This window comes from Passer domesticus, chromosome 1 (genome assembly GCF_036417665.1).
Source record: "Passer domesticus isolate bPasDom1 chromosome 1, bPasDom1.hap1, whole genome shotgun sequence".
NCBI classification, from domain to species: domain Eukaryota; kingdom Metazoa; phylum Chordata; class Aves; order Passeriformes; family Passeridae; genus Passer; species Passer domesticus.
In genome coordinates this window covers 102,039,753-102,059,508 of record NC_087474.1, presented here as the reverse complement: position 1 = coordinate 102,059,508, position 19,756 = coordinate 102,039,753, and the positions used below count along the sequence as shown (strand labels likewise).

General features: G+C 39.8%; 1 protein-coding gene across 7 annotated transcripts in view; it reads right to left on the bottom strand.

Annotated features, from left to right (window-relative positions):
- The window catches only part of MBP (myelin basic protein), a 109,502-nt gene extending 95,376 nt beyond the window's left edge, over window positions 1–14,126 (bottom strand). For 2 of the 7 annotated variants that reach the window (XM_064431850.1, XM_064431858.1), the window contains exon 1: window positions 13,634–13,789. The gene's annotated coding sequence lies outside the window, so the exon portion shown is untranslated. Of the gene's footprint in view, window positions 1–13,633; window positions 13,796–13,992 lie in introns of those variants that run through there. The other 5 variants (XM_064431851.1, XM_064431864.1, XM_064431855.1 and 2 more) reach the window with 5 other exon arrangements.
- Between the last annotated feature and the right edge of the window lie 5,630 nt (window positions 14,127–19,756).

Genomic DNA, 19,756 nt, shown 5'->3' with positions numbered 1-19,756 from the left:
AGCCTTTGCTCACTGGCTACATTGGGTGATACTCTGAGATATCTGATTCTGAGCACCAGATGGACTAGGGGTTTCACACGAAGCTCTTCAAATCTCTTTCACCCCTATTTCCCAAACCATTTACAAACTGACTGCTCTTTTCATAACATTCCTGTAAGACTGTATACCAAAAGAGTCCTTAAAATCCCCTTCTCAAAAACTCTGCAGTAAACACTCCTCCATGGAAATGCAATACTGAATGATATTTCCACAATCTGTGACTGAAACTTTGTAGCACATATGCACAGAACAAACTATATAACTAACTCTTCCAGCAATTTGTTTGTGCATCCTGTCATTGGCCTAATCCTTAGGTGCTGGTTTGGCCAAATTCTTTATTTCTTACCTCAAACATATCTCCACCCAACCTACTACCATCCAACTCTTAAATCACCTATAGCTCTTTCCAACAATAACTACTCATGGCATAAATACAATAATTAATACAAATTACTATACCTGCATCAAAATAACCTGTCATTTAACATTCACACGAGTTAGCTACAAGTGAAAGCAATGGTTCTTTTATTTATCATAGCATCATACTTAAACCAGCTTTTATTGAATTACAAGCAATTAAATTACACCAATAGGATTTAGCTGATCTGTAATACATTTTAAACTGAAATTCAGCTATATAAATTAACAGTTATGATAAGTTTGAGATGTTACACCTAGAGTCTTTCACTCCCAAATGAATAATCCCTTCTTTATTTCAACATTGGTCCACTGTGGTGCCTAATATTTAGTCTTGGCATTTTAAGACCTTAAAATAATTCTGAATGACCAAATCTGCCTTTACTAAGCTAATGCTACTGTTTTCATCACTACCTTCTTTTGGTTCATCCAGTAACACTAAAGCATTACTGCCTATAGGTAAGTATCTATTAGTAAATCCATTCTCAGTTTGGTATTTGAGCATCTGTAAATTAATGCAAATTTCCAAAACAAAAATACAGCAATGCTAGGGACAAAAGAAGAAAAAAAAAAAAAAACAAACACAAAACCCAAACAAAACAAAAAACCACAACTGTTTTCCCCATTTACTATCTTGAAGCACACAATATTCACTCAGAAAAAAACACAGCTCCACCCCCAAAACCACAGCCTTCACAGCATCTAGCAAAGATGTTTAAAAGCACTCCGGATTCTGTATGTTTGAAGCTAAGCAAAGTGGAAAGCAATTACCACCAGAACTGTTTTGGGTTTTTTTAACGTAGTTGCATGTAAACATTTCATCAGTTTGGATAAATCAGAGTGCACTTTTTTTCACTCTCATATTCAATTAGTCATGCACAGAAGTTTCCCGTATCTTGCCAACAACATAATATAAATAGCCAGTCCTAAAGCACTCAAAATGTCACCAGATATTGGTGGTCTGCTAAAATGGAGGAGGATTGCAGATCACACCACAAACATCTCTCAGATGCCACATGGGGAAAGCAGAGAATAACAGAATCAGATGCACAGTGATGCCAGCTCCAATGGGACTGGAACATGCACAAGCTGATGAACAAGAGGTGTCACAACATTGCAGAAACAAAGGCACCTCATAATTTTGGTACTGGTTACTATTTTGCTCTTTTCATGTCATAACACATCACTTGCTTACCATCGGCCCATTGAAAATCGTTGATTCCCAAACATAATCCAGAATATACCATTTTTTCACAAAAGAGTTTTTTTCATGCTCCATCTCCATAACCTGCCTGATCCTATATTGTAAGGACAGATTTTGCAAGCAGAAGGAGATCTCTCTTGGCCAGAAACTCACAAGTCTACTCAGCATTCTCTTCAGTCTAAACTGTAATTTCTTGCCTCCCAGCAAAATACAAATAAGAATAACTTCAAACATTTCTGACTTGCGGCAATCTTTAAATTGAGAAAACTTAAAATGCTTAATAAGTTATATGACAGGCAACTTCACTGACACTACAGGAGTTTTTATACAAACAAAATAAGCTGGAATTGAGTCAACCTACTCCAAGTCAACGCCTCCCTCAATCAATTAAAAAAAAAATCCCAAAATTACTCAGTACCATGAAAAGACATATACAGAATAACTTTTTTATCTATTATATATTTAAAATCAGTATGGCAACAAACCTTAATGTCTTCAAATCTTGCTTTCATTGATCTTACTTATTTAGGTGGTCTTTTCTTATACAAGAAAGCTCATTGAAAATTGTTGTATCTGTTTGTATCAGGAAGACACTGCAAAACCAGTTTTTATGCTTGTGTGTGCCAGTATTATTGCTGTAATGCATGAATGATTATGAAATTACTTAACTGCCTTTTTCCAAAGCCCTGGTTATTCCTCTCAGGTTAAAGTACAGAGTGAGCTGATTGTGAAATACATTTAATCATTTGTCCTTTTCCAAATGTAATATTCTACAAATACTGTACTTTCATGTTAATCTTTTATTTCAAAAAATAAAATATTTACTAAACTGAACATGAAGAAAATGTGATTTTACACTTCACAAGTAAAGCATAAAACCAGTTCCTAAAATATGAGAGAGAGAGGCATTATAGATAAAAGTAAGAACTTCAACATCTAAAATTTACTATAGAGGTACCATTTACTATTCATCATTTAGCATTTGACTTTTTCCCCTCCATGCATTTCTCAGTTTCTGTTTAGAAGATGCCAGTATGATTTTGGAATACACGTAAGGTCGAGTTAAAATACTGACAATGATTTGCCAACTATTACAATCTTTTTCTTAAAGTATCAAAGTCTTACTGCAATTAAACACTACTGGAAGCATTAAAATAATGAACTAATTACACCTGCCATTCAAAACATTTTGTGAATACTGTATTTCTGATTAATTCACTGTTGATTAGATGGTTTCTAGAACATTTGTAAATTGTAGCATTTAAGTCTTACAGTCAGTTCAGCTACTTCTCCTTTAGAAATGTTTTATTAAATATATTTGTAACCTCACTCTGAAGGGGCTTTTCATGTCCTAAAAAATAATGCAGTTAATAAAAATTAACATCTAAAGGGCAACTACCATCATGTGACAAAATTATTTTGATACCCGATGAACTATACAGAGTAATAACTGTTCATCAGTAACAGAATTTGGAAAATTAAGCACCTGAACTAGAAAGGCAAGCGGTGCTAATGATAAGTTCTGAGGAACACCAAATTCCCCAATAAGTCATTGTGCAGTCACTATTCAGCATCATACAATCAGGTTAAATTTCTTTGCTTCTTACTGTGTGCAAATCAAGCAAGTCTCAGTTTTACTGTGGATCTTACTGCATTTGACAGGTGCTGATGTTTTCTGAAGACCACCTAAAATTATGAGTGATAGGGAATATCAAAATAGTGATTATCAGAAAAAAATCCACAACATAATTAGAGAAGTTGTAAAAGCAGATTAACAGTAGTAACAAAACAAAAAATAAACAGCTACCAAAAAAGAAGCTTTAAATGCATACCAGAAGGCAAATATAGATTTTTTTCACACATCCTGACACCTGCATATGCAATACTTTTACTGTCAAGCTAATGGCAAGATAATGGAAGTGGATCAATACAAAAGAAAACCCATGGCAAAGCCCACCGGCTTTAAGCAGATCATCAATATAATCATTAACATGCACTAGATCAAGGTAAAATAATTATTAAACTTACTGTCACTTTTGCTGTCACCTTCTTATCTGGTAAATTCCTCGCGCACACACACACACACACACACACAGAGCAGGAATCACTCTAGAAGCGACATCCTGTTCCTAGCAAACTTGCTCCCCCAGGTCACATGAAGTCCCAGCTTATTCATCACCACATTCCCAAAGATGCAGGTGCTTCATCCTGTGACCAGCATGCACTCATCACCTACAGATGGACAGCAACTGGGCACCCAGAAAAGAAGTGCAGGAGAGGGATTATGCACAGGTTACCAGTTATTAAGTCTGAGGGATCACTAGGAAAGAAAACAGCACAGTCCAAGGCTACTTTCATTGTTTGTTAATCTACTTCCACAGTACGTTCTGACATATGCCTGCCTGCATGTCATTTCTGGGCATAATAAGGAAAAGATGGTAATTGGGAATCACCAGGATGGATTTACAGAGGTTAAGTTATGCCTAAACAATATGATTGCCTTCTGTTATAAAATGACAGGATTTGTGGATGAGACATCACTGGTGTCACCCACCCTGATTTTAGGAATACTCAACAATCTCTCCTGCAGCAGCTTTGTACCTAACCTGATCCAAGTTGCAGCATGGATGGGTAAACTACCAGCTGATAAAAAAGCCCAAACATCTCTGTCATGAGGCTCAAACAGCAGCCCTTGATGGTTCACAATCTGCCCGTGGTGACAAAGTGAATAGGTTAGGGACCCAATCCTGTTTAATTTCTTTTACAGTCACCTGGCAGAGCACACAGTAAGTCTGCAAACACTACATTTATGGGTGTAGAAGACACACTGGGCAGGGTTGCCATTCAGAATAACTCAGATATGGCCAACAAAAATGTCATGATAGCATAGCCTGAAGACCAACTTACTGGGGAACAGCTCCCCCGAAAACAAGCTGGAGGTCCTGGCAAGCCATGAATCAGCCCTGCAGCTGGCAGCAAGGAGAGCTAACAGCTTCCCAGGCTTTGGAAATGGAAGCACAGCCAGTGGATTGAGGGAAGCAACTGCTCTGCTTCCTGCACAATCCACTTCTCCTGTGTCTGCACTACCAGTACTGCTTTTGGATCCACATTATGACATGTCAACAGGAACAAGTTCAGTGGAAGGCCACAAAGACAGCCAGAACACATGTCCTGTGAGGAGAGGCTGAAAACACTGGGATTGATCAGCCTGGAGAAAGCTTTGGAGCACGTAGTATCAAATTTTCAATACCCAAAAGTAAATTATAAAAACGATGAGGCCAGGCTTTTCACCAAGGTGCACGAAGGCAGAACATCAACTGTGATCTGGGAAGTTGTAAATATGTATTAGGTAAGGGGAAAAGAGACACAGTCCCTAATGGGAGAATATAAACTGCAGTTAAGAATTCTGAATAGCTGCTACTCAGTGCTTCACCACACAACTCCATTAAGACAAGGAGCATGCTTTTGTTGTTGCTGTATGCTGTTTATGGCCTTGCTAAGGCCTAATGGACAAAATATTACTCACAGGGATAAAACATGCAAGCCATTTATAATAAAAGGCCAATTATGTTGCAAAGTAGTTTTCATTACTTCTTTCTCACTCTTTCCAGGGGCACAAAAAAATATTACTTGTGGCTATAATTTCAGCCTTCACTTGGAACCAAATATCTTCCTACGGTGCATTCATTAATAAAGAAGGTTGTGGCATTCAGAAGTTAGAATTAAGAGGAGAAAAAAAACCAACCAACAAAAACCCCAAAACCAATAATGAAACCACACACAAAATATTTTACCACTGGAGGAGGAGAAGAATGGAGTATTTCACAACCCACCCTACACGCAGGCCAAAGTTTAAGATCAGCTTTTCAACCCCAACAGCCCTGCACTCAGTTGAGAAGCACCTACTAAAATTTCCATTAAAGCAACTATTTTTCCACGTGAGCCTATTATGGGTTATTTCCCATTTGACAAGAGTATCTTTCTGAAGAACAAAATCAAAGCCAAATTACTGCCTATCTTCCAGGTGAACACACTGAGTCAGACTATGCTGAAACTGTGAAAGCTGTGCAGAAACTCATGTGCATCTCTTTTCCAGGAACAAGTCAGGGCAAAGTAATAGTACAGATAAAAGATAACACAAAATACAAGTCAGGGAGTTTCTATTTGTAGAAGCTCTGCACTTCAGTGAGAAGTCCCTCAGTAACTTCCAACATCTGAGGAAGGAATCTAATAGTAAAAGACTCAACAAGAGCCAAAGCACAAGATAATTGCAATTGCTCTCCTTTAAGTCAGTCTCGATTATTTGAGCATGTATATTAAGCTAAAAACAGCTATGAAAAAAATTCCATCTTCTTTTCACTTTCAGAAAAATAAAAGGAGAGATAACACCAAGGCTGACTTAAGAAATGTGGAAAGGTTCTACTCATATCACCATTTTTTTTAATATAGGAAGAACAACAAGCAACCACTTTCAAAACAGTTTGCCACTGTTCTTTAGTCAGCCTTCCAGGCACTGTGGTTTTTTTCTTTTAAGCTAAGCAAAGTAGAGATGAAAATGCCTGCAATCAAACTGCTGACAATTTTTCAGTGACCATTTCACTGAAGAGACAAATTAAAATGGAATCACTTGTAACTTGATAGAGGATTTTAGTAATTCACGGAATTATGAGTTTTACTCCAATTTTATCTCTCTAGAATGGTGTGAGCTATCAAAACATTCCAAATGCAACACAGTAGGGGTCCAAAAGTTTCCTATTACAATCATTCCTATCATTCTTTATGGATAAAGCTCCAAGGCACACACCAATCCCCAAAGTTGTGTTCTGTATGGTTTCATCAGTATTTTATCCCATACCACAGAACTACTGGAAACACAGGCCAGTTATTTTCTTTCATTTGGTTTCAGACTTTGCTGTCATAGTTTTCAGTATAACAGGTCCTTTCTGGACACAAACTTGTACGGCCACCCTCCACAAAAAAACCCAAAAACCAGCATATGCACAAATCTGCCATAATTTCTTCTGTAACTTCTTAATGCTCTAAGGGACAAGTACAGTATTTTATTTTAATCACTGTAAGCTCTGTCAGATAATATTTCAACACTATTTTTGTCCAGAGAACCAAAAAGATCTGACAAGAGAGTTTCACTAAGAACTCTTGCTTTTAGAATTAGAAGAGAAGAGCAATGCTGACATCCAGGAAAAACAGGGTTGGAGAAGGATAACTGAAAAGCATTACAATACTTTTAAAAACAGCATAAAGCAATATTTTGCTATTAACCATGAGGTATTGTGGATGATATGGAACTGCCACCCCCAGAAGTGATGAGTCTTTTCTGAGATGAACTGAAAGTCTAGGTAATTGAGGAATTTGTCACAAACTGCAGGAATGCTTCCTGGGAGTCGGTACTGTAGGAAGCCAATAGAAGTTTTAAATATATACACACATTATTACATACATTAGTCAGGATAAAATGGCAACAAGCTAGGGGATATGTTGATAAGACACAGGTGTAAGTACAGGTCTGAAGAGCAGAGGACAGTAACAGCTCTCACGGGGATCTGGAGAATTGCTGCATTAAAAAAAAAAAAAATTAAAAAATCTAGGCTTTATCTTCAAGACTCTAACCCAGCCTGAGGAATGAGAGATTTGGCCACCTGTGCGGATAGACTGAAAGTGATACAAAGTGATACTGTTAGGTTGGTGAGGATGAAGATCTGAGGGGACAGGACAGACCATCTCTACCACTTAACCCAACCAACCTGAAGCCACCCTACCTCACTTCAGTTTATCCATCTGAAATCTATCAAGGAAATCTAGGAAAGTCAATGATAAACAAAAATTACAGGACAACTGTCCGTAGGGCACCAAGGCTACTAAAACTGTGATTTTACTGTGGCAGTTTTAACACCTTAAGTCCAAAGATGAACAAACCTGATGACCGCCTTTCACCACCATACCACCCTTCAGCAAGATCATGCCCTGAACAGATGAAGCAGCAGTACACTGTCCCCCAGAAGGCCCTTGAAAAACCAGAATACAACTGTCTTCTAATCTGAAAAGTATCACAGACAAATTTATAACTGAAAAGAAACAAAAACCCAAAAAACTGGCAGGGCACTGACAGCACAACAGCTGTATTTCAGGACTTGTCCAATCTTCACGGAAAAATACATGCCCATTGAGATGACAGGCTGTTATTGCACTACAAAAGTCCCTGACCTAACTTAATCCACATAAAACCATTATTTTTCATGGTCTTTCATGTATTCACAAGACCAATCAGAAAAACCAGTTCAAAAATGCAGCCAGAATGGTTTTATATGTGTCTGGTAGTACAGAACTCTCACACTGAAAAGCCTCTTTTATAAGTATCTGAATTCCAAGGATAGCTATGAATTGTCCAACTGCATCATTTTACCTGAATTTTGTGACTTCCAAGTAAGAAGCAATCTAAGAACAGATTTTCAGTGGATTTTTTGTGATCCAGCAATTTCAACTCTTTAGCAGAATCCAAAGATAATGCACCAGGTAAACATAAAAAACCACACTGCATGCCTGAATTATTTTAGAAATACAACTTGGTTTGTATTTGATTTTGCTTTCCCTTTCACTTTCATAAGAGTTAGACACTAGATCCCCACAGCTGTTAACTTCACCAACCTGGAAAGACCTGAACTTAAACATTCCCAAATGTTTAAGCCTTCTCAAGTGTTTAAAAAAAATAAAAAAAAGAATTTCAATTACACACACTAAGAAATTTTATAAGTGTTGGAACAAAATCCAAAAAAAGTCAGATTTAAAAAACATCTTTCCTTCCAACATGCAAAACAAACCTAGTACAGCTGATACGTTGATCAAAAAATTCTCAGATTTTAAGAAAAATTAATATAACACCTGCTATTTTACCTTCAGTTATTGTATATTTATTTTAAAAAGTTCTGACTTGATCAGTCTTTTCAGATTTATTAATTTCCTTGTTTCTCCCCTTTGAAAGGGCTTCCAAAAGCTCCAGGGGAAAAAAAAAGTAAAATAAAAAGCAATATTTATTTAAATATTTAGGAAACTAATTTCCTCACTGAGCTATTTAAAAATCACTTCGGGACAGAAGAAAAAAAAAGTCTGAAAATCTCCATGTTACTTTTTGTTTTTCTCTCACGTGCCTTTTGTGTGGGCTTTCCTGGGTTATGTCCAAGATCTACAGCTATTCCAAGCAACAGAACTGGGATTTCACAGTTACTGCAACTGATGCAAGAAGCCTCATAGGAATTATCTCACTCTATATTAACCAGAGTTCTCCTCTTATTTTTAACAGAACATTTTGAGAAGCATAAAGCTTCTTTCAGAATATGAAAGTCCAAAAATGTTAAAATCTGAATACTGTTGTCAAAAACTGTTTAAGTGTCTGCTATTTAGAAATTCTTTAGCTACTAATAAATGTACATAATAGATCCTGAATCCTTTAAAGAAAATAGTACTAAGCTGTGTGTCAATCTCTACAAGAAAAAGTTAAAGCCAGGATGATCAACCTTTTACAGATGGGTCAGTCTCTGGAAATGTCGCAAGTAAGATGAGGCATAGAAAATTGATGAATGTGACTGATATGTTTCCTGAACATCTAGAAAACATGTTTTTAAAAGCCATATCTAGAAAAAGAGTTTTAAAAAACCCCAAAACCAAACTCTGAAAACAGCTGGCAAAGCAAGAAAACATGAGTACAATTTCATCTTTAGAGAAGTTAGTAAGATTGTTAATCATAAACATAACATCATAAATTATTTAGTACTGTATCAAAAAGTGCATGTGATACAAGGATTCAAATAGGAAAACATTTGGTATGAGTGGTGATTAGACTGAAGAAGACATTTCATCATGTGCTACTAACACAGGAAAATAACCAGAGAAATGAACACAGAAAATCCATAGTCATCTGAATGAAATTATTAAGTAAAGAAAATCTAAAACTGATTGCGACAAAGCCTTTATTCACTGCCACTGAATACATAAGATTAGGCACTATCACCGTCCCGTCTCCCTAGTGCAAAGCCATCAATGAAGTTTTGTACAACTCTTTCCAACCACAGCTTAGTGTAGCTATTTTGTCTAAATTCTCACGTTGGCAAAACCTTTAGAGAACTGGGTTTCAATTGCGGCATCTTAACTTAGGGTTCAGTCAGCAGCAGCATATTTTGCTCCTCCAGTTTGAATGCAGTACACACAGGTTCTCTCCTCAGGCTGAGAACAACCTGCCTGCAGAATGACCCACACAGCCAGAGCCACAACTAGGACTGAAGGACTACAGTAACACAGCTCCAATGCCATCTCCACTGCAGCCAGCCTCTGCCTTGAGCAACTGGATTGGTCTTTCAGAGACAAACTTGTTCATTTTGTATCAATTATTTCATTAGTTCCAAAACAAGCACCCTGTGCAGAAGGCTGGACACCCTGGAAAATGGATATTAACACAACAAATATGCAAATAAAGTACTGGAGCCTAGAGTTATCGGTCTGAAATTCCAGTTGCACAAGTGATTTGAGTAGTCAAGCTCTAAAGCATATACCCTTTTTCTGATTCTTCTTCCATTGGCTGACAACTTTATAATACATATTAATTCAGGCTTCTTCAAAAATTACTATCTGCCACTGATTTTTTTTCTTGGAAGCATCTAACAATTCTGGACACCTTTCTGTCTTCAATAGGGTATTTTAAAGAATCCATAAAAATTACTGTTTTATAAAAGATTATCATCTGTCTGTATATAAAACAGCAGTTCCTGACTGGCTGCTCTTCATCACTGCTGTCCTTTATTCCTCACCTCAGGAAACACAGATAACAGTTTCAACCTGACATCTTGCCTGAAAGAAAAAATCTTCAGGTAGTTAAATACCGCAGAACAGAGCACTTTACCAACGATCCAGAAGTCTCTGCTGTCCTTTAATCTGTGGCAGAGTTTACACTTGAAACCTGTATGCAAGAGTCTTAGACTGCAAACCTTCCAGCCTTCTCCTCATTAAACACTAGTTATGCTTTAAGTGTTTTAACCAAAAAGTACTAGATTTCATTGATATTAGTCCAGTAACAATAGTGACCATCAAAAATTTTTATGTTCTCATGTTAATTAAATTAATTTAGTTCTGGTAAGTAAAAGTTTGAGCCAAACGGCCCAGGTTCTAATATATGAGCACCAATGTATTTTCACAACTCTCCCTTTTGACAGGTAAGAGTCTAACAGAAAACAGTAGCATTTGAACACTGAATGACTTCTGGTACTAATGCTTCAAGTAAGCATGAGATGCATATTTCAACTTATTCGGCCTTCTCTCAAAAGCTCATAATGCATTTCTTCTGTCACAAAAGTCATGTAGCAGAGCTATTAGAGCCTAAATTTATAATTTATTCCTATTTGATGGAATAAATAACTAAAGTGGCTATTTCAACCATATAGGTAATTTATATCAAGTACTGAATAAACCATCACAAAAAGAACAAAAAATAAATTTTTGGATACACAACAGCAGGGACACTCATTGGGGTTGCTCTCCTGCCTCATCCCACCAGTACCACTCCAAGGACCTTCGCATGTAATCTAACACACCACGAACACTCATCTTCTCAAACTTTCAGAACTGAAAAGAACTGGAAGCATGTCCCACTTATCCTATTGATTAAGAGGGTGACCACTGTCATCTTGGTTGCTCTCAAGACTTGAAAACAGTTATAATCCTCCCCTGCATGTGCAGGATACTCTGAGTTGATTATTTCCAGAATTCTGACAAGCTTGTCTTTAACAAGGTTGTAAGGCTCTAGGTGTCATATGGGAGCTGGCATAATGAGAAACAAATCCCAATGTAAGAACAATTCTGTCATGTAATTTTTCATAAATGCACAAAATTAAACAATTATAAATATGAAACTATTTTTAATTAACATGCTCCAATTTTTATCATTAAGAGCCTGCGGTGAGCTGAAATTTATCACCCCAATAGTGACTGTAACATTCACTACATTATTTATATTAACTATTATGATAGAACAGGGTCTTTGAAAGTCTGTGAATATTATTCAGCATAATGGTATAAACTCAATTTCTGTTCTTAATTCTCTACTTACAAATTCAGTGAAGCTGACTACACATTGTATTCATGGCTTTCTCCCAACTCAGTGAAAAATAATTTGAAGCCATTCCATTAAGACACCATGCTTTGCCTTTTTCTTTTCATTACAAATATCAAGCTTTATTTTAAATGTATTATCTCAGAGCCTAATGCATGAACAGCACTTGGAAAATTAATATCCCTCAATATAACTCCTGTGCATGGGCCTTTGTAAACAAGAACTTGCCCTCTGACCATCTTATCAGTGATTAATAATGTCTGTAGAATGCTTCATCTGGTTACCTGTTTCCTCAGAGACTGAAAAAAACTACTGTATAGAATCAAAGAAGGAACAACAAACTTTGTGTTGGTCAAGAACAAAGGTGACACTTCTACCCACGGGAGTGGTTTAGCTACAGCTGCCTGGAGAGAATATTCTAGGGAAGCATCAATGCAAGCTTTTCCTTTCCTGGTCCTCTCTAGGCTCTTACCAGTAGAAACTTGGATATAGCCTGGTATGGCATTGGTAATGCTCCCATTGGTGCTCTTTACAATAATCCAGAATGCAATCCATGACAGACAGAGCCAATGTAACCCACAATCCATGATGCTCAAGAGCTTTGATGAATTTATACCAGTAATTACTAACTGCCCTAAGACTATTTAAAGATTTTAGAGAACTGTTTCCTACTTGAGTGCCAAGAGTAATCAAATCATCAACATAAAGCAAGACTATTCTCTTACTATGTTATTATTTACCTTGACTGACAGGGAGCACTTCATCATCCTTTCAGCCAGGCGTTTCAAGCCTTTATACACAACCACCCACAATCTACAGGTTAACTTGTTTCTATCTGTTAACTGGCAGTACTCCACACCAACAAAATTATATTAGTCTCAGCTCGTTAAAAATTACTAGTGGATATAATAGAAATAAACCAGTGCAATATACATGTTATCACTCCTGATCACCTGAGACTCAATTCTACTTCCACTGAAGAGGGGGGAAACTTCAGTTTCTCTGCAAGAATTCATTATTTTCCCAGTGTCTTCATAGTATCTCAATCAACTTTACTTCAAACACAGCATCTGACATACTTAAGGGCAAAGGCAGTGCACACAGGAAATACTATCAAGATGGACCTACTTAAAATTACAAAATTGCATGTTTACATTCTTCCAAAGGCAAATCACGCAGCGATTTTTCAAAAGTCCCCACAAGCGTACAAAGGCACTAGAAATACAGCCTCTGCTACGGCCGCAGCTCATCCCACACGGAGACACAGTTACCTCAAACACCTCCAAGCCTCCCAGCGAGCGCCCAGCCCTGGCACAGCCTGGCACGCATCAGGAGCACGGCAACTTCGAGCCGAGCCCAGCGGGTCAGGGCGGAGAAGGTGCCGGCTCCCGGGCGCTGGCAGGAGCGTCCCAGCGGCACCTCGGAGCCTCCGTGGCCCCGTGCACACCTTCCCCACGGAAACTTAGGGAAATCCCTGCAAGAGCCGCGCCGGGGCCAGCGGCGAGGACAGCGCCTGCCCCGCTCTTCAGCTCTCCGCCAGCGCCTGTGGTCCCGTGAAGTGGAGGGAAAAAATGAACCAAACAAAACAACAAAAAAGGAGAAGCTGTCCGTGTCGGTGTAAGGCTCCGGGCACGGCGGCGATGTGAAACCGGAAGGCACGGCACGGACTCCCCGTCCTCCCTCCCGCTTATGTAAGGCACGGCCGCCCCGACGGAGCGGGAGCCCCGCGCCCCTCGCCGACACCTGCGGGGCCGGGCAGCAGCGCCTGCCCTCCCCGCCGTCCCCAGCACCGCTCGCCCGCTCCTCGGGCACCTGTCCCAAGGGCGGGATCCCTCCCCGAGGGAGCCGGGGCCACCTACCGCCACCTGCCCAGGTGTCCCGCACGTCCTCGCCGAGCCCCTGCGCTGCCCCGCCGCGGAGCACGGGACGCGGGCTCACGCGGCCAAGAGGAAGGGAAACACGGCGAAAGGCTGCCCGCCCTCCGCCGCCCTGGGGAGCTGCTCGCTCTGCCGCCTCCCTCCCCGGAGCACAACAACAACAAACACGGCGGAGCGGAGCGCGGCGTGCGGGGCGGGCACAGCCCGGAGCCGCCGGCGGTGGGGAGGCCCCGGCCGCCCCTCTCCCCTCCCCTCCGCGAAGCCACCCGGAGAGAAGAAAAGAAAAACCTCTAAAAATAATAATTGTAATAATTAAATAAAAGGAGTTAATCACAACGCACCCAGCGTGTCCTCCTGGGCTGCGGCGCTCCAGGGGCTGCACGCAGGGGCGGGGGCAGCCCAGGTGCGATGGGGCAGCGCGCACACGCACCCGCGCCCACCGGGAGCGGCGGCCAGGTGAGGGGAGAGGCAGGGATGGAGCAGGAAGGAGGGAACCTCCGCGCCGCGTTCAGGAGCGCGCCTGGGTCCCTCCCGCCGCCACACAGCCGCGCCTCCTCCGGCGGGCGAGCCGGGAGCTGCCCCCGCTCGGTGTCGGCGCCGTGCGGCTGGCAGCCTTGCTCCTTGCTGACCCCTTCCCCTTGGAAGCCCGGCGGCGGTCCCGCGGTACCTGCGCGGGAGGTGCGCCCGAAGCCGCGCCCCGCCCGCCTTGGCACCGCCGGCAACCAGGAAGGAGCAGCGGGAGAGAGCTCCCGCCAGCGGAGGCGGGCAAGGAAGGGCAGGGCAGGGACCCCGGGGGCGGAGGAGGGACGGGGCCCCGTTACCCCCGCGGCGTTCCAGCTGAGAAAAGGATGCGAGCGGCTCTGGACCACTGGGAGCTGCGTCTGGCCACGGCCTCTGCGAGGCGAGCGGTGGCAACCAACCTACCTACCTACCTAGCTACTTACCTACTTACTTACCTACCTACCTACCTGCCCGCCTGCCTGCCCTGCCCTCCCAGGCCCGGCTGCCCTGAGCCGGGGACTTCTTCCCATAACTGGGTTTACTGGGATCCCGATAAATCTGATGCCCAGGGGGTGGTGGGAGTGATAGGCAAGGGGACCTGGAGTCAGTGCATTCGACCTTAGACTCAAAGTCACACACCCGCAACAGAGACCCTGTATCGCCGTGCTCTTCTTGGTCTGAGGCCCGCGGCACATCTCGCTGTTCAAAGGGAATCCCACGCTGTCCGATGGGCATCCTGGAGCCCAGGACCTGCTGTGACCTTAGCGCTAGGCACAAGCAAACTTCTGCCACCTTCGTGGAATGAAGCTCCAGAGCACAACCCCCGGGGGTTGGGCTGTTTGGAGTTCAGAGGAACGGGAACTGCCTTTTGCGTTTCATCCAGCATTTGGAGACAGTTCTCTTGCTTGAATACTTTAAGTAGTGTTTCCACTCAGTTAAAAAATGCAAAAGCACAAAGTAAATTTGTAATTTTTTTTTAAAGTTCATTGGTGATTAGCACCTCTGTTGCACCTGCACCATGTTTAAACCTCTGTAAATAGAGGTTTATAACTATACACCAATTTCTCATTATGCAAACCTTTTTTTGTCTTGCTGTTCATCTCCAAAGATGGAGAAGTGTTTTGGGCCAGATTAGAAATTCTGTGTTTTCATGAATAAACAGTTATTTGTCTAAATATTTCCATTGTACGAAATGTACATCCTAACTTCTTAATTCCTTACAGTGGAAAGTGAAAAGTTTACAACATTAGCCTCTATTGAATGTGTGAACACTACTGTGCAGATAAAATGCTGGAGTGTGAGTTAGAAAAGGTCACAGAAGGAAGGAAGGTTTGCAGAGGAAATGAAGAGGCGGAGTATCACCATTATGAGCAATTCAAAATCTGGGAATTTTATGTTAAGGATACATTAAATACTGCTTTGAATCATCTCTCTCCTCACACTTCACTGGCAAAAAGGTACCACTTCTTTTCTTGGAAATTTGAGGAAGATACTAAATGAGTTTGATACTTCACATTTGTGTACTTTTAAATGGTAACTTTCATAAAAAGCATGAAAAAATAAACCAATATTTAACAACTTTAAGAGACAATACTCAACGTCAGAGTTCGGGTGGTCATCTCTGTCTTTTCTTGCATAAAAATCTCAGGGGAAAATTAGATCCAAAAATCTCATCTGATCACACCCTCAGAAGGCAGATGAATAAATTATGGTAACCAGATTACAACTCAAATCTTGCATTCTTTCATATTATATGTAGGTTTGAGCTAGAATAATTACCCTTCGGGCAGTTCATATATTTACACACACGAACATCTTTGCATACAGACGTGCATACAAAAAAATATATGTTTTTATATATATGCATGTGTTTCTACATTCAGTTATGCACACTTACTCTGTTGAGGCCTGAATGTCCATGAAGGTTTGAGGAGACTCACAGTTGCATAGTGTGCATTGTCATACAGTATGTGGGGAAAAAAAAAAAATTAAGAAATTACTGCCCTTGTACAGGGAAAAAAAATTTAAGAAATTACTGCCCTTGTATAGCTGTGTTACCTGGCATAGCTGCAACATCTCTGTCTGGGTGTGTTGAACATCTCAATCCTGTTCAGTTTGTAGTTTCCCCTGTTGTTCCAGGATTTTTATATGTAAGCAGATGTCAGTATGCTCAATTACAGTGACAAATTAAACTTCTGTAAAAAACACTGAAATCACTGGACGGCACTAGTAGCTAGAAATGAAGACATTCTGATTTGTTCCTTGTAGTTCTTGTGCTAATGAATGCCAGCTCCTGGAAACACTTAATGATGAAAGCAAGTGCATATGTTCAGCAGCAATGTGCCCACATCTACAAAGCATGTGTCATTTTGTCTTTTTTGTGCTTCCTTTTGCAGGGAGAAAAGAAAAATGTCATTTTCTTTTTAAACACTCCACATGCTATTCCACCCCTGGTCTTTGGGCCACTGTAAAGAATTCTGCCTGAATAAAAGACAGTATGAAAACAAATGTCACAGGAAAATTAATCTTGACATTTTTTTTAACATTAACTGTCCATGAAAAAATTGCTTGAGTCAAGTATGAAATGTTCCTTTATGCAAATCATAGAAAGGCAATGGAAGGAGAGCAGAATTTGCACAGTCTTTCATATGTACTTTTATACTAGAATTGCCATTTATTATTCTTAATGAGAAGCAATTGACCTTGTTGGCCAATGGATTAGACTTAGTAGGAAAACTATAGTTTGTGTGCAATAGCCTCACAATGACCAACATCATATGAACTCATGGAAAGGTTTAATTAAAATTCATGGAACACTATTAAATTAAGATGAAAGAATAGCTATTTGCTTTCAAGAATTGAAAATGGCAAATGTTGTAATGAGGAGCCATCACTGAGACAGTGGAGATTGCTGATGCAAGATTAACAATATCAAGCCCTACATGCAGAGGAAACATAATCTAGACCTAATTAAGAACTCATTTGAAAATTTTCATGAATGGACCATCAGTGAATTCTAGATGATAATAGTTTCTTTTAAGTCTTAGAATCAAGTCTTGATTATAAGGACTTAGGAGGTTGCTGTATTTTCACAAAACCTCTTATGATGCGTGAGTCCTTAAAAAAAACAACACAATGCTTACCCTATTTTTATGAGCAGAATCACACAGGTTCTTGATACTTTTTTTTCCCTAGAAGACTCTGATACAAAAGCATTGTCTCAGCAAGTATTTATTTTAGTAATGTGAGACTGTTTATATAGGCAAACAGAACACCATTACCTGCAGATGCTGGGAACTGTCACAGACTGGGAGCTATGTGTTAGCAGTCAATATATTTCAAAGTTAGACTAGAATTCCTAGTTAGGAATTTTCTGTATGGGCAGGGTGGCTAAACTTTGGAAGATCTCTGCCAAATATTTAGAAAAATGGCTCAACGTGTCCTTCTTCAGCAAATACCTGTGAAAGGGGCAGCTAAAAAGCCACCATTTCTGACTCTTAAAAAAATTGCAGTTTTGCTTTCTCAATGGACCTTGAGAATTGGGATGGTGTTCTGCAGCCACAAGGGGACAGACCCTGTTCAGAAAGATTGTCAGAACTCAGTTTCTTACTAGCTGTGGGTATTAAAGCATTGTAAAGAAAATCTTTCTACTGGTAAATTATGATTACCTACTGGATGAATCAGCAGTGGATGAATGACAGTATAATAGATATTGGCAGTCCTTGCAATTACGCTATATCCTTGCCTGAATGAGAAAAAAAAGCAATTGTTTACAGAAATACTGGCATTTAAAGAGCTGAATTATTGTATTTTAGAGCAAAAATATCCTATCAGTGATCAAACAAGAATTTTTGTTCCAAATTGTTGACCTAAATATTTGTCTTCAGATTCTTAAGCATTGTTCAAGAGGTGAGCATAATTTTTATGGCACCACCAATACCCTGTTTGCAGGAAAACATTGAATAGCAGTTGTAGTAGCATGGGTCCATGAAGATGACTGTAGCAGGCTACCAAACTCATTTTCTCAGTTTTCTATTTTTTTGTCCCTGTCTAATCTTTGTCTCTGACAACCCAGTTTTCTGTGAAACTGATCATCTCGCAAGTTATTTCACACATTTCATGTACTGCTGCAATATAGGTCAAGGAAGTCCTATGATAAAAGGAGATTTTGCTCTTCTTTTTCTTCTAACTTGAACATTCCAGCTAATGGAAAAAGTTTGTCAAAAATATTTGATGTGTTTAAGTGCTGTTAAGAACATTACCATGTTTCTGCTTTTCACTTCATCGGTAGAGAAAACATGCCTGCTGTGTACAGTTAATTTACGAATGAATGAGTAGAAAACAAGCCTGTGTATAAATACCTCTTCACTTAAACGAATTAAAGTGTCTGTATTCTCAGTAATTACTTACAGATGCATGCACACACAGAGATATACATAAATTTGATCCATCTCTATCCCTCTTTTTACAACACATGATAGAGTGTTTTAGAGGTTTCTGTGGGCAGATGGAAAGTTAACATCAAGAGAGACAGAAATTAGTATGTACAGGACTACCTACTATGAACTTCTGTCCTTCTCACCTTTCCTTTTTTACTTATTACACTTTGGTTCTTACATTGTGTGTGCCTCAGAACTGGGACTTCTCTCTGGGATGACCAGCACAACACTTCCTCTATTTCAGTGGAGATGCTTTTAAAATAACAGCCCTCACTCAGCTCAGTGCCAGAGGAAGTTCTGCCCGTCTGTGTCTCCATACGTTTTCTCAATCCATTATCTGCAGCATGTTGAAGTACTGGTTTGGTTTGAATGCCAGTTCTCCAGACATTTGGACAAATCATCTTTATTCCAGACATGTGAAATATGTGACTTCCTGTCGTACTGAACCTGGAAACAAATGTAACAGACAAGGCTGTCCAGCTCAAAGTCCTTCTGCATTTTTGTTATGAAAGAAAAAAAAAAAAAAAAGAGGAATAATGCTTTTGTTCAGTTTTAATAATGAAGATTCACAAGTACCAGAGTGAAAGTCTCCAAAAGGGGTAATTGGAAAAGAAACCAGGCTTAGAACATAAAGACAGATTTAGTGTACCTACTAACAAGAATAATCGCCTGGCACCCACAATTTAATAACTTTTTTATTATTCTTTATAAAATCATAGGATTTTACCTTCCAAGTTAATTTTTGTCATAAAAGGGGTATTAAAATACATAAAACCTAGTGACAATATGATTTTGTTTACTATAGCATAATCCTTGAAGAGAAAATCTGTAAAAGGCTAAGATTTCTATTACATGCAATTTGTGACCACCTAGCACTTGAATTCAGTGCAGTTTGAGAGTAAATCACAGAATGTAGATATGTCTCTACAGGAGAATCTAATGTGTGCTGGGATCAGTTTTACACTAAGTAAAACATACTCCTTAAAACTCAAACATGACAGCCATCATTATAGTTTCTCCTGCTGCAAAAGAGAGAAGCTGTAGTCACTGTGTGGGCAGACATCTACAAAGCTCTGCTTTATTGCTATTCAATGCCTTTCCAACAAGAGGAAGTCAACCAGCCTCACACATAAAACTTACTCCGGAATGCCTCAGCACAGCTGCA